The sequence below is a fragment of the Mustela putorius genome, unplaced genomic scaffold (assembly GCF_011764305.1).
Source record: "Mustela putorius furo isolate JIRA1106 unplaced genomic scaffold, ASM1176430v1.1 tig00537227_pilon_pilon_pilon, whole genome shotgun sequence".
NCBI lineage: Eukaryota > Metazoa > Chordata > Mammalia > Carnivora > Mustelidae > Mustela > Mustela putorius.
This window is the reverse complement of record NW_025422368.1, coordinates 9,925,237-9,940,155: the sequence shown is the minus strand read 5'-3', so window position 1 is coordinate 9,940,155 and position 14,919 is coordinate 9,925,237. Positions and strand designations below refer to the sequence as shown.

The window sequence follows — 14,919 nt, the reverse complement described above, 5'->3', positions numbered from 1 at the left end:
GAAAGGGAGAGTGACAGGACTTATCAGGCCCCGAGTGGACTGAGCTCACCCATTAAGTTAGCCTGTCCGCCCTGTTCTTGACAGTTATTAATGCTTCCGTCTCCTGCTGCTTCCACTGCCTCCTCTTCAGGAACACCAATTCCAGATGTCACTGTTACCTTGTGACAGTACTCACAGTCCAAACAGGCCAGGGGTTTCCATGTCTTGGGAACAGTCCTTCTGTAGCAGTGCCTTGGTTGGCCACCTTCCCATGCATCCTCCTGGAAGCCCAAAACAACCACCCTGAGCTAGTCACAGCCTCTGAAACAACACCCACATCCTTGCTCGGGCCAGTTTCAAGTTGAAATTGTTTCTCAGCAAGGAAACGTTGCCAGTGGCTAATTCCCCATTAACCTGGCACTCTCGATCTGACCTCCATCAGCCTTCATTGTGTTACCACCTTACATGGTTGGTGAGACCTACAAGCCTACTGTTTGGCCACAATAACAGCTGTTCCTCCCAGAGGTTGGGTGAATAGGAACAGTGAGAGATACGATTTCCTTGTATCAGTCAGATGTGCTAGGTTATGCTGCAGTAACAAATGACCCCAAAGTCTCAGTGGCAAACAGCAACAAAGGTCTATTTCTCATTCATATTCATTGTCCATTGTCACTTGACCCTCAGCTCTGACTGATGCCAGCTTCACTCCAGGATGAAACTAAAGAGCAAAATTCTCCGGGAACATTAAGACTGTGGTAGAGGAAAATGAATCATGATAAAATTCAAGCTTGTTCTTAAATCTCCTTTCCCCACTTCATCCACAAAGCAAGTCATATATATGGCCAATCCTGATACGAACAGAGAATGTGAAATCCTCCTTCAGGGAGCAGCGCCCCATGGAGTTGCAAAACCATTTGAGCTGGAATATGATCTAACACCCTCACTTTGGACACCTGTCACAATGTCACCAAATTGTCTTAGAAGGAGCACCGTCCGTGAACCTCTCAAGTCTCAAGACTTCACAAGATGCTGCCAGAGCTCCAGAGACCTAATGGCTTTCTCAGCCATGCCAGCCATATTGAGTTGAGCTCCTCCAACACTGACAGATGGCACTGGTAACGTAGAGACTTCCTCAGGTGAGTCAAGGAGTTGCTCCTGATCTAATTCCTAGGCCCTGTGATCCCGACACCTTAAGAGGCGGACCTCAACCCTTGCCCAGCCCCTGGCTGAGTACAAAGAGAAGTTCCTCCACCAGAGGCCGCATTTGTGTCAGTGAAGGACACTCTGCCCTAAGCCACTTCTTTTTACAGCCTGTCAGAGACCAAATTAGATCACTTTGAAGGAATACATTATGACCCATCTGTCCATTCACATAAATCACTGACCTTCCTTTTTTTTGCCCTAGCAGAAGGGTGTTCAAAACAGTTGTCTCTGTGATAAATCTTGACCAGTTTAGTGGTATAAATGTTGTTGTGCTTGATGTTTTATGCTATGATTGTTGCTTTATTGAAATGTAGAGGACTTAAATAAGATAATGCTGTCCTCAGCAACATGAGGTACATATGAAATAAAGATGATTTGGATTTTATTAATATACAGAAAATGCCAGTGCAGGAAGTTCTTCTTCTAAATATAGTTATTCAAAGCCCAATTGAAAATCATTTCCAAAGTGTTAATAATATAATTTTAAATACACCATATTGGAGCTGCACACACACATACACACACACACACACACACACACACACACTATATATATATATATATATATATATATACACACACATATATATTTATATACACATATAATATATATAGTTGTGATTTATTATAAGAAATATATACAGTCTTCATCCCCATTTCTGGCTCACAGATCTCAAAAATCTTAGAATTTCCTAAGTATTGAAAGTGATAAAGGTGCCTTATGTTATGCTAATGAGGTGGTTGCCAGTGGAGCCAACTACTTGTTTAGAGGGTTGGAACTTTCAGTCCCACCTCAGACCTTCAGAGAAGAGGGGCTGGAGGTTGAATAGTCAAGAATGCCCAGTAATTTAATCAGTCGTGCCTATGTAAAGAACGTCCACAAAAAAACAAAAAAGATAGGGTTTGGAGAGGTTCCAGGTTGATGCACACATGGAAATTTGGGGAGAATGACCTACTCTGAGAGAGCATGGAAGCGTTGAGCCCTTCCCACATATCATACCTTGCTCTATGCATCTATTCCCTCTCGCTGTTCCTGAGTTGTATCCTTTGGTAATAAACCAGTGATCTAGTAAGTAAAATGTTTGAGTTCTGGGAGCTGCTCTAGCAAAGTAATTGAATCTGGGAGGAGGTCCTGGGAACCACTGATGGTCAGAAGCACAGAGGACAACCTGGACTTAAAATTGGCACGGGGGAGAGGGGGTGCAGTCTTGAAGGACTGAACCCTTTTGAGTTGACCTTAGGACACCCCACTAGTGTTTGAAAATTGCTTGGTATTATGTAGGAAATCCTCCCCAGCATACATATGCACATATACATGGAAACTGGGTCCAGGAACCTAAATATATATATAATTCAAATAATTTCTCAAGTATCAAGCATTTACTACTCCTATAAATCAGGGAGACAAAGAAAACCAATGTAAAAAGTATCTCGCATGGTAACATTTTATAAATAGCCTATAACTGCTATTCCATTGTAGTCGAGCTTTTAAGCTTATGTTAAATCAACTGGTATTTCTTCATCTCAGAAATATTTATTGAGGGGCACCTGGGTGGCTCAGTGGGTTAAAGCCTCTGCCTTCAGCTCAGGTCATGATCCCAGGGTCCTGGAATCGAGCCCCGCCTCAGGCTCTCTGCTCAGTGGGGAGCCGGCTTCCCTTCCTCTCTCTCTGCCTGTTTCTCTGCCTACTTGTGATCTCTGTCAAATAAATAAATAAAATCTTAAGAAAAAAAAGAGAAAGAAATGTTTATTGAGCACCAACCATGAGCCAAGCACTGTTCTACACACAGAGGATACAGCAGGCAAAAATCCCAGTCCTCTTGGAACTTAGGTTTCGGCTGAGGAGAAAGACAGGAAATGAAATATAGTGGTGATCCTTTGTATGCTCTTCCTGACGTACCTTCCAGCCTTCTCCACAGACCGCATCAACAAACTCACTTGCCCTCTCCTCTCCAGTGGAATTTGGCCAGTGGAAGGGACTGGGAGCTCAAGAGGAGAAAAAAGTTGTGGAATTTGTTCATCATGGGAGGGCCATATCCTTCTTCCAAGGGTGTCTTCCAAGTTGTTATCCTTTCTAGATTTTTCTTTCACCTCTAATAATTGCTCTTTCAGTTTTCCCTTACAGGCCTGGAGGTATCCATGCCCCCACCCCCAACCCTACTGCCACTGTTGTCAGCCCCACAGCCGTACATGAGCCCTCACTGGTTTCCCTGAACCTTGCCCACATCTTGGTCACTATTTCTTTGATTATACTGTGTTCCAATCACCCATTTCAAGGATAATGTGTCTTGTTATAATCCTGACTGATACACAAAATAAGGAAATAAGTTATATAGTAACATAGATATTGGTAAGAGCTATTAAGAAATACAAAGCAGCACAAGGGGATAAAGCTGCTGGCTCGAGGCAGGTGGGTGCTTTCTAAACAGCCTGGTCAGTGAAGGCTTCTTCATAGAAGTATGTAATGCTACAAGTGTGCCTATCTCCCTGCAGAAGCTTCCTCTCAAAGGAAAGCAAAAGTGGGAAAAGAGCTCCAAAATTTAAAACCTGGAAATGAGGCACATCACTGGTTGCAGTAGAGGCAAGAGTAGGGGTGAAGGCTCAGAGCACTTGCATGTTGCCTTGTCCTCCTCACCACCCCCACGGTGACAGCCTTCACCTGTCTCAGCCTTGGTTTCTGTGGCACTCCGTTGATTGGCCCTGGACTCTGAGACCTTTAGAACCAAGGGTGATACAAAATACTCTGTTCTTAATCCTCCCCAAGTTTTATACCGCATTCCTCCAGAGAAACACAGAACTTCTCCTCTTACCTTCAGGAATAGTTTTCATGGAATCACGTTTTAATGTTCTGTCCTCATCTTTCGCCCACAGCTGGAAAAAAAAAACATTTCACGTGTATTTGTCTTTTCATCTCTATTTGTAAAATTGACGTTAAGTTTCTTGTTCCCGTTTTTCTCAGGGTCTTCTTTACAAAGCTATCGAATAAATTACCTCAATGTCAGGAGGAGGAAGATGTTCTTTCTCTGGATGAACCTGGATGCTTCCTTCTCCTGGACAATGAGAAGTAGGTACCCCTTCGTGTTTTCCTCTTAGCATTGGCTGACAGGAAACTTAAAGCTAAGTATCATGCTAGATTGCTATGCCTTTCCTCAAAGATGTTTTCTTAATGTAATGTTCTTTTCTAGTTTCCTTTCTATGGTTTTTGTTTTATGTTTTCTTTTATTGTATTTGATTTTCTTATAGAACTAGGTAGGCTATAAATACATATTCTAATGTGATCTAATTAAAACATCTTATTTTGATTTGGTTGACAATTTTTCCTGACCTTATCTACATCAAAATAATCCATGAATTATGAATACGAAAACTTTAGCCAATTAAAATTACTGGTCTCTATGCTAACAAAAACAAGCAATTTGACTGATTTTTTTTCCCACTCAAGAAACTGTGTTTCTTCATTCATGAAAAGAAAAAACAATACTTCTAGGTAATTTATTATTGTCAGGATCAGTGCTCAGTACCGAGGACTCAAAGCTGACTGTGGCACAGACCCTATTCTCAAGGAATTTACTGTCTAGAATTAAATTAATTTACTCTTTCAAACTTCTCATTCAGAACCAGTATTTATTTGTAGCTAAAAACTAATTTGCAAAAAGATAAATTTTTTTTAAAGCAAAATTAGCCTTCCCACTTAGTTCTGTTCTCTCATGCCAACAGAGACGAAAGAAAGAAAAATTCTAAACATTCTACAGCAGTAGCTTGCTCCCAAATGAACACGAGGCTGGTTGTAAAATACTTCCCAACGTAAGCATTTAAGGAGGCCCCACAGCTTCTGAAAAGCTGCTGGAGGCCAGGACACTTTTGCTCCCCCTCTACCCTGCTCCCTTAAAACACTTCAAATCAATATCTGCCCTCGAAAGCTTGAAATGTAGCCACCTAATAGGTCAAGCCATCTTTTCATATCAATCATATTCCTAGCAAGTTTTATAATTTTCCAGGTTTAATAAATCACTGTGTGCCGTTGATCTAGGCTAAAACTAGCCACCAAAGTATTTTAAGACTTCCTGGTTCCAGTTTGACAGGCCCCGGTGAATCTCCTACTTCTCTAATATTCATACCTTTGACACATATTCGTTAAGCACCAGAGTGTTCCAGGCTCAATACTATGTGTGCGGGGATTTAAAGGGCGAACAAGACAGACATGTTCTCTGCCCCCCGCCATGAAGCTGTGTGGAACAGAGAATGCAAGGAGGAATGTCACTGTGAGGATGACAGAGATTCGCGTCTGTTGCCTTCACTGCTGTGTTTCTCAAGCAGGTAACAATGCCAGGCTCAGGAAGTATTTTCTGGAAGAATGGTATAAAGAGGGGAAGCACAGAGTCTACAAGGGCGTTCACCGGGGGACCTCAGCAGGTCTGGGGAGCTGAAGGTCTGGGGTCAGCCTAAAGAAATGGCATTTCCTCTGCTACTTGAACAAAGAGTGGAAGAGGAGAGGCAAGAGGGACACACGTGGAAGGAAAACTTGGCTCAGAAGCCCAGGGGTAAAGGAACTGAAGTTTTATTTATGCAATCATAGAGACAGACATACCCAGAGTGGCTGGCAGGGGAAGGACAGAGAAGAGTGATGACAAGAGAAGGGACTGAAATTCTTGATATAAGCACCAGCTCAGACAATCTTACCAAGCAAGTTAAGGATTTGGTACTTGATCCTACAGGCAATGGGAAACCATTGATGTGTTTCAAGTGCATGGGGGACGTGATCAGATTTGTATTTTTAAAAGATTCTTCAAGAGATAGAGAGAAGTCCTTGTAACTAAATTAGTTAAAGGATGTCTTGATTCTCCTAATCGTCCTGTTGCTCTACACTTGCTAGTCCCCTTTTTGCCTGCTCTGTAGTGTTCAATTTATAAAACATCTTTGTTAAAATCCCATGTCCCTCCTGTGAGCCCAGCCTTTCCTCTCAGAGAGGCAGCATCATTGTCTCTTATCAGAGACTTTGTTCCTTCATCCATGTTTTTTTAATCCCAAGTACCCTTCCAATAATAAATATACCATACCTTGATTTGCAATACCATAGACATGTATTTATACTTCGAGATTCTTCTCTCCTCTGTGATGACTCAATGCATTTAATACCCCAAAAAACAAATTCAAACCCCTCTGCCTCAGGAAATGCAAAGCTCTGCACGATTCCGAGAATACCCAGACAATGTTCTCATTCCTCTGGTGTGGTTTGCTCTCGTTCCAATCTGCTGCTCCCTCATCATTTCTGGGGGACTCATCATCACTTTTATATGCCGCCCCAACAGTCTGCAGGTGTACGTTGCCCCCAATCGCAGACCTTCCTCAGTCCCCGAAGCACAATTGAGGGCTTAAGAACAGAGGAGAATTTCAGAGAAGAAAAACACAACCAAACCTATCTGCTATCACATCCTTTAAGTGGAGGTCCTGGGTCGGTCAGTAGTTTCCTCTGGAGCCCTCAGCCTGCCACTCTGTTTTCAGAACCAGTGTCAGTTCAAATGAGAATCTGGTTCTTGCTCAACCTCCCTCCCTGTGAGTAGAGCCCAAACATTCCTTTTCCCTTAACCCCAGCCGGAGGTGTTAAAACAGGCCATCCCGTAATAATCTTGCAAGGGTTGTCAACCTGGCAGAATGATGATAGCTGTTTACACTCCTCTGTGTTTCAACATTTCCCTTCCAGACTAGCTGCTGGGATTTACTCAACTTGGAAAACCAAAAGGCCTGTTACAGTGTCTTCTTCCACACTAAAAAGGAATCTTCCTTTGAAAAGCAATTCTGCAACATCCCCCTAGAACACAGACATGGAGCAGTTTTTTTGAGTAACTTTTTTTATTCACTTTATAGATGTATAGATATGTTTAATGGGGGTGGGGGGGAATTATACATACACCCACACAGTGGTTCTCAAATTTTCCAAACTAATTACTCCTAGCAACTGAGAATTCCAAGAGGAGTGGAGCATGTTTTCTCAAAGCAGTCTGTGGCAAACATTTCTTTGGAGTCTTGTATTTTATCTTCTAAATTTCATGTACATTTTTGCACCTGCAGCATAATATGTCCATTTATTTCAATACATAACAATAAAATGAAATACACTTAAACCCAGCCATAGTGCTGTAAGTGGGATCCACAAATTTCTATCATATAAAATACAGAATTGAATTATTCCAAGATTATTGAAATGACCTTGGCAAGCCTACAGAGGTGGGAGTTCCGGGAGGCCTCCAAGTTATCTACACGTTTGCCATTATCCTAAGTCTCACTGATATTCTGATACTTTTTGAGAAGAACTATAGCATGTGGCTTATACCAAAAAAGCTTGGTGAGGCATGAATATAGACTACTGAAGCTTCACCATAACACACTAGTTCGGCACTTGTCAGGATTCAGTCACTAGGTAAGTGACTTAATCCTACCCACCAACTTTGATGAGAAAATGTAACTCAACTTCTTGCCTCAAAGAAATTAGAAATTATTACGCATAATGAAATCTTGATGCCACTTTCAAAGTGTCGAAACTTTAAATGTTTTCTTCACCATTGGCTCTTAGAAAAGAGCCTAAGGCAAGGATTAAGATGCCAACATTTTACCTGAGAAGAGGAAGGCTGGAGCAATCAAGATGATGGGAAAAAGTGCAAAGCGTTGTTTTCAGAGCAGTTTGCTTATCTCAGGATCAAGATGACAACCCTAAGGGAGGCTCCTTGGATTGATTCATTCAGTACATGTAAACGGTCTGGAAGAGTAACGTGGAGAAACCACGCTTTAGAGAAGCCCATGAGACAGAGAATACAGGAAGAATTAATCTGCCTTTTATTTTCCAGGCTTATTTCAAGAACATCGAATTCCCCCACACTCCATTCTCTGGGGCACCTGGTCACAATGGCAGAGTCCTTGCTCTACAGTGAGGGGTTTCATAAGTCCAAAAGGGGAGACGACCCCCCATGCAGGTGGAGAGCTGAACAAGAACAAGAAGGAAGTTGTCAAGAGCCTCTGAGAAAGTTCACAAGGTCTGTGTCTTCCAAACAAGCAAGTTACACACCAAGGACAAAAAATTCTTTCCTATTCAATGTCTAGCAGATGTCCAACAAAAAAAGATGATCATCTTAACCCAAAGATGAACAAACTTCAATAAGGTCTACAGCATTGTCCCTCTGATTTGAAGTCTCTAGTCTATAAAGATGTTGCAGTAGCTTCTAGTCTGTTATCCCCAAACTAGTATTTAAAATGCCTTCTTGTATAGTTTTCTAAGCATGTATGTAATACTTGCCCCCTCCCATCATATTCTTGGTTGCTCTAAATCAGGAACAAAAATAATAGAGCATAATAGTTAAGAACATGATGTTGGACAATTTACTAACCATTAGAATTCTATTTCTTAATAAACTCAGTCTTTTATAAGAAATAAGCACTCTAATGCATAAAAAACACTTTGTAACTCCCTGGCACCTGGTACTTAAATATTTTACATTGCTACTATCATTATTATTATTATTATTATTATTATTCATACCACAAATCAATTAATAAAGTCTGGAACATACCATAAATGTTCAGTCAAATGTTTTGCTCCATGATTGATCCGTGTAGGCTATGCTTTTTAAAATACCCCCCTATGTAGGAAAGAATAAAACGCTTTCCGGGTCCTTTCGATTTATTTGTCAAATGAGGGGATTAACCTAAATGATCTCCAAACTCCATCAATTTACTGGTTATTTCTTAAAGTTATTTTTCTTTGTTGAAACATCTACTTGCAATCTCTTCTAGTTACTAGCCAAGGTAAGTCTAACAACAGATGCTATTATGGAGAAATTATGAAAATGAGCCCTGGCTGTGTGAGATATGATTCACAGTGATGATGCAGATGAGCTTGACTCGCATATCTCACTGATTTACCAAATCTGAGCAGATACAAAACTAGACTCATCATCTCCTGCTGTAAAATTTCTCTTTTTCTCTGTCCCAGTGAGTAGTTTGTTCATCCACCCAAGATCCCACAGCAAAGACCAAGGTAGCATTTCCTTTAAGCTCAACATGTCTTGTTATTTGCATCTACATCATATACATGTGAATCCTTCCAGGGCAACCCAGGAGCACCACCTCATTCCAGCCACTGTCATCTCTCTCTTCATTATAGCACAATAATCACCTTGTTTTTCTACAATTATTCCCGAATCCATTCTCCACATCCCCAAATACGCCCATTTTAAAATCAAACCTATCTTCCTGGCTCCTGGGTTATAATCCCTCTGTGTCTTCTGTGGTAGGTTAGGTTATTATAGAAAAAAACGCTCTCTCTCCCACCTGCCTCCTTCTGTGCCCCAGTGATGTTGTGCATGGCCACACGACTTCCTCAGGCCAGTGGGATTTTAGTCCATGTGACGCAAGCAGAAGCCATGCCTGTTGTTTGCTGTCAGTCTTGTTTTTTTGAGCTTTTGCTGTGACCATGAGAAAGAGCTTCCTTTGGCAGCTACTGGCTGTTGGGCCAACACCACAGAGTGATACGTGTGGAGTGGAGCCTCTTTCATTGACCCTCAGATATGCGGCCTCTTACAGCCAAGCCAACCCAGTCGACTTGTGTAAGCAAAAAAACAAATGCCTGCTCTCTTATGCCCCTCAGGGGCTGTGGTCATTTGTCCCGCAGCAAACACTAACTGCTACAGCTTCACGTAAAATCCACTTAGAAGGTCCTGGGATCGAGCCCCGCCTCCGGCTCTCTGCTCAGCCAGGAGCCTGCTTCCCCCTCTCTCTCTGCCTGCCTCTCTGCCTACTTGTGATCTCTCTCTCTCTCTGTGTGAAATAAATAAATAAAATCTTTTAAAAGAAAGAAAGAAAGACTTCAGACAACCTAAAAGGACCATTATGGGTTTCTTCAGCCTCAGCTTGCAGCATGCTCCCTCTTCTTCCTCCCCACACTACACTCCGACCTCCCTCTCAATTCTTCAGGTGTGTCAAAGGCCTTGCCCGGCACGGAGTCTCTACGTGGAGTCTGGGTGCTATTTCTCTTTCCTCTTGGTTAAGCCAACTTCCACTCACATTCACTCTATCTGTCCATGTTCCTGCCATGGAGAAACAGCTTTAAACCTCCTCCTCACCAAATACCAGGCTGGGAATCATCCCCCTGTTACATATTTCCTCCTCACTCTGTGCATTTCCTTCATTGTACTCAAAAGACTTGTGATTTATTGGCTCCAGGAAATCGTTAATGCCTCTTACACTAAATAGTGAGCTCTGTCATATCAAGGATGACATCAGTCTTATTTACCTCCGTACCATCTTGACTAGCTTGAATAAAGAGTTTGATCACTCATACTTCCTTGTTTGGAGCCGATTGAAATAGTATTTATATACTGTTTATCTTATATCAGATGATGTCAATAAAACTAACATATGTTAGAGCCCTTCAAGTGTGGGTTGATTCAAGTGAGCAGACAATTTTCTTGTCTTTCTAGGATCCGGTCTAGTTCTCATATTCTGGTCACTATGATACATCTAGGTACGTCACAGATCCAAAATGATAGCTAACAATCTGTCTTTTCCTTGTTTTATGGCTAGCAATATCTTTTGGCAAAATTCAATGACAATACCCCATTTGTAAACAAAAATTGTAAAAGAAATTAGAACTTCTTTTTTAATGTTAAGGAAATTTTTAAATTAAACTGTTGCCAAGGGAGAAGGGTGAAATGAAAACATCTCGAGTCCAGAACTGTAATGGAGGAAGGGGCAAACCAGGTAACAGTGGGGGGGGGGGGGAACAAACCTGTTAACCCATATATGCAAGAAATTGTAATTGGCAAGAAAAGAAAAAGAGAGCGAGAGAGGGAGGTAGAGGGAAAGAAGCCAGGAAGAGAGGAGGGAGGGGAGGGGGAAGAGAAGAGACGGGAGGAAAAAAGACTTTCGGTGTCAGCAGCCCCAGTGTTTGAAACGGAATTGGAACATAAGCTCCTGACTATGAAATCATCTCCCTCCTCAGGCTTCAGAAATAGCTGTGAAGGGGTTAACCCACAGTCTGAAGGCTGGAACTCTGCCTGGGCCCCTCTCTGCCAAAGCAGCTGTGTAAGCAACAGACTCTGTAACCTTCAGAGCAGCTGTTAGGAGCAGCAGAGAATGAGGGTCAGCCCATATGGGAAAAATAGGTCAAATCAGCATTTTTACACAGAAAACCTCAAGGTAAACCTTCTTGCTGTGTTTTATGATAGGCCCTTCTATAGTATCAAAAGATCTGTTCTTCCATTGCTATAAACCATTAGCAAGCAAGACCAAGAGGGCTAGATTTTATCAGGCCTCTCTTCAAGAATGACCCACCGAGATCGGCCCCAAAGCACCTGTGTTTCTCTACCTGGGGACAAAACAATTTGATGACAAGCTGAACTGAATCTTAAGGGCTGTTCGCACGCTGTGGCTGGATTCTCTTAAGTGATACGTGTAAGGTACTTAACATTACACCCACGTAGTGAACGTTTATGGTCTGATCCACCCCCAAATAAGCTCTGTTCCTGTGTTGGGTTACTGCTTCTAGTTAGCCGGAGAATTAAAGGAAAAATTGCCATCTTCTTACACCTCCCAGCAAGTCATCACCACTGACTGACCCAGGGATGTCTATCCAACAGAAACTGGATTAATAAGAGTATCCCACATCCCCGAAACAGTTTTGGCCCCTGGGATAGGGAACAGGTATCCTTGGCTTTTCTAAAGTTCTCCTTATGCCACTTTGCTTTTAGGAAAAGACCTACTTTAGTACCTGATTTCACTAATCGAAAGAAACTTGAAGAGGATTTTTGGTTTTAAGAAAAAAGAAGAGTGAAAATAGCATTCATGCTTCGTTTGCAGCAGGCGTTCATGGAGGTAGCCCCCACTCTGAGCTACGAGTGGCGCGCCCAAACTCTTTCCCTGGGAACTACACTCAGCATCTCCACATCAAGCTACCAGAGCTTTGAACTATGTCTGTGAGCCTCTGTGCTCACTCGCTCTTTCTCTCTTTCTTTCTTTTTTTCTTTCTTTCTTTTATTTTTTTGGTGCATCTGTTAGCAAGACATGCTAAGGTATCAGAAAAGCACAAGAGAGGTAATTTGGATGGGGTCTTGGAACGCTCAAAAAATTTTTCCACATAAATTGATGTTGATTGCTTCTTCAATTTACACCATTCTAGGTTTTCATAGGAACGCTCTACTTTCAGAGAGTGGGGGCCACCTGTACCAGACTTCTGTTGAGGTAACTTAAACTTTTCCTCAGGCTCAATTTGTTGATTGGTTTGTTGTTTATTAACTTGGGACAAGAGAGAGGGAGAGAATTTGGATTCCTCAGTGGTGCAGTTGAGAAGGAATGAGGGGAAAAGCTGCTGGCATCTGTTTCCTGCTGGGTAGCAAAAGCCAGTGTGAGAGAATAAAAGCAGAAAGGAATAGAGAGAAGAGAAAAAGACCAACCTAGCAGCTTTCAAGTCACCTCTAAAACCAGCCAGAGTCCTGCTTTCTTTCACACGCAACCCAGAGTTCTGTTTAATATCCACTGATCTCTAATAACAATGATAAATAATACTGTTGACTCTATAATCATATTTTAGAGACCCCCAAATCAAGATTCTTAGTCTGAAAAAGCATCTCTCACATGTGTGATTTTTCTAAAGCCAAGTCTTACAAATGCGTAAATGCCCACTGATACTTTGTCAAATAGGTAACACATCATCTTTTTAAAGGGAATAGAATTCCACGATGTTAGGAATATCCTCAAGTAGGCAGTAACATGGGGGCCCTAATCTGGAGTGCTGAAAGCAATAGACATCATATGGGAAGACACAGAGTCAATCTACTTCTCCATAAAGAAAAACAATTCTGAATTGAAAAAAATGAGTTCAACCACAGTGCCTAAAATCTATATTAATATTATTATACTCCTAAGGGTGCCAGAACAAATATATGTTATCTCGTTGTTCCTGTGGAGAATTTCATAGGAAGAACTGTAAAGAGAGAATATACATGCGTGTGCATGTATGTGTGTGTGTATATATATGATATTAAAAATATATATGTATGATATTAAAATTAATTGAAATGCTCTCAAGCCCTAAGCAAAATGGCTCTAGTAGTTAAGAGTCCGAGATTGTTGCTCCATCAAGGCTGGACCTTATCAAAAGTGTGAAAGAGGCAAAACCTGTTTTCAGTTTTTCTCATGATATGTGCATCTCTCAAATCTAACTGTAAACACATTTCTTAGGACTGTCCTGCAAAATTAATTGCTCCCTGCCCTGAACTCCTATAAGACTGTGCTTCTTGTTAAATCTCCCATCCTATATGGTAATTCTGCTTTTTCTGCAACAATATGAGCTTTTCAAGGGCAAAGTTTGTTTTGAAAAATAATGTGTTAACCAAATTGATTGTTCTCTCCTCAAAGAAGTGAATTGAAGAAATGAGTTAAGCTTCAATAGCTAAAAAATTGCATTAAGGTAAGCTCCTTGTGTTTCAATTCTCTGAGGACAAAAGCAATGACTGTTTTTGACCATGACCCAAAATAACAAACACATTTTATTTTGTAACACAGTACACATGTACATAGATATATAAAACCAAAACAGAGATTTCACAAAAACAATATTTATTTTTAAAACATGGGACAAGTCCTGACATCTGGTTCATTTTTTTCTTTTCATTAATAATAGTTGTGATTCATTAAAGCAATTTTATGACTCCTAATGAGTCATGACCCATAGTTTGAAAATATTGCTCTCATGAGAACATACGGTTTGGTGCATGCTTATCAGAGAAAGTGAGAAAGTTGAGTGAAATCCTCAAACCAGGTAAAGTCTCAAAATGGCAAGGATGTCTATAGCTATCTTAACTTATAGGTCACAGAATTATGAATTCTTATTAATATTAGCCCAGGAGCAAAATTTAAGACTCTCCCACTCTCAATATATTTTTAATCTATGTATTACAAGATATATGTAAGATAAGCAAAGTCTTGGAGGATTTATTCTTTCCGTCAACATTTTATTGGGCACCGTGCTTTAGGTACTGGAGCTGTAGGGGTGAGTAAAATGTCCCAAATCCCTGTCCTCATGGAGTTTACATTCTAGTGAGGAAGACCGAGAAGAAACACAGGCATGTTTAATATAATTTCAGGTAGTGATAAATGTTATGAAAAAAAACAAATTATGGCCAGAGTCTAGAAGGTGGTGGAAAGGGGAAAGGGCTATTCTAGACAGGGTGGTCTGGAAAGGCTTCCCTATGAAGGTGATACTTGAACAGAGTCTGATTGAGCCAGCTGAATGTCTAAAGAGATGTACCAAGCAGAGTAGCAAGTGTCATAAATATGTTTGTGCTCCAATAAGGGGGTTCTGGGCAGGTGGCATGGTCAGTAGACATAGCAATCACATCCATAGTATAGATGGACCCCACCACAACCCCTTCTGAGAGAAACTACCTGGAACTTAATCACTGGCCATTTGGCAGAAGTAGGCAGTCATGGCAGTAACATGTTCTCCCTTCTTCGTCCAGCATGTCTGCCACGAGGTTTGGCCACTTGACCCAAGATTCCTAGACTTCCTAGAATCCAAGACTCCTATCCTAGACTAGACTTCAATAACCTGACAGATAATAAGGATTACTTCCTGTTATGGGTTGAATTGTGTCCCACTCCAAATTTCATATGTTGAAGTCCTAGCCCCAATACCTCAGGGCTTGGAAAGATGGCAGTTGAAGATGTAATTCATGAAGATGACATCCT

At 41.3% G+C, this 14,919-nt stretch overlaps 1 long non-coding RNA gene across 1 annotated transcript in view; it reads right to left on the bottom strand.

Moving 5' to 3' along the window:
• LOC101674855 overlaps positions 1–14,919 on the bottom strand; it is a 56,098-nt gene that overhangs the window by 23,997 nt on the left and 17,182 nt on the right. The window contains exon 2 of the long non-coding RNA XR_001181696.2: positions 3,993–4,053. This is a non-coding gene — a long non-coding RNA (uncharacterized LOC101674855). The remainder of the gene's footprint in view (positions 1–3,992; positions 4,054–14,919) is intronic.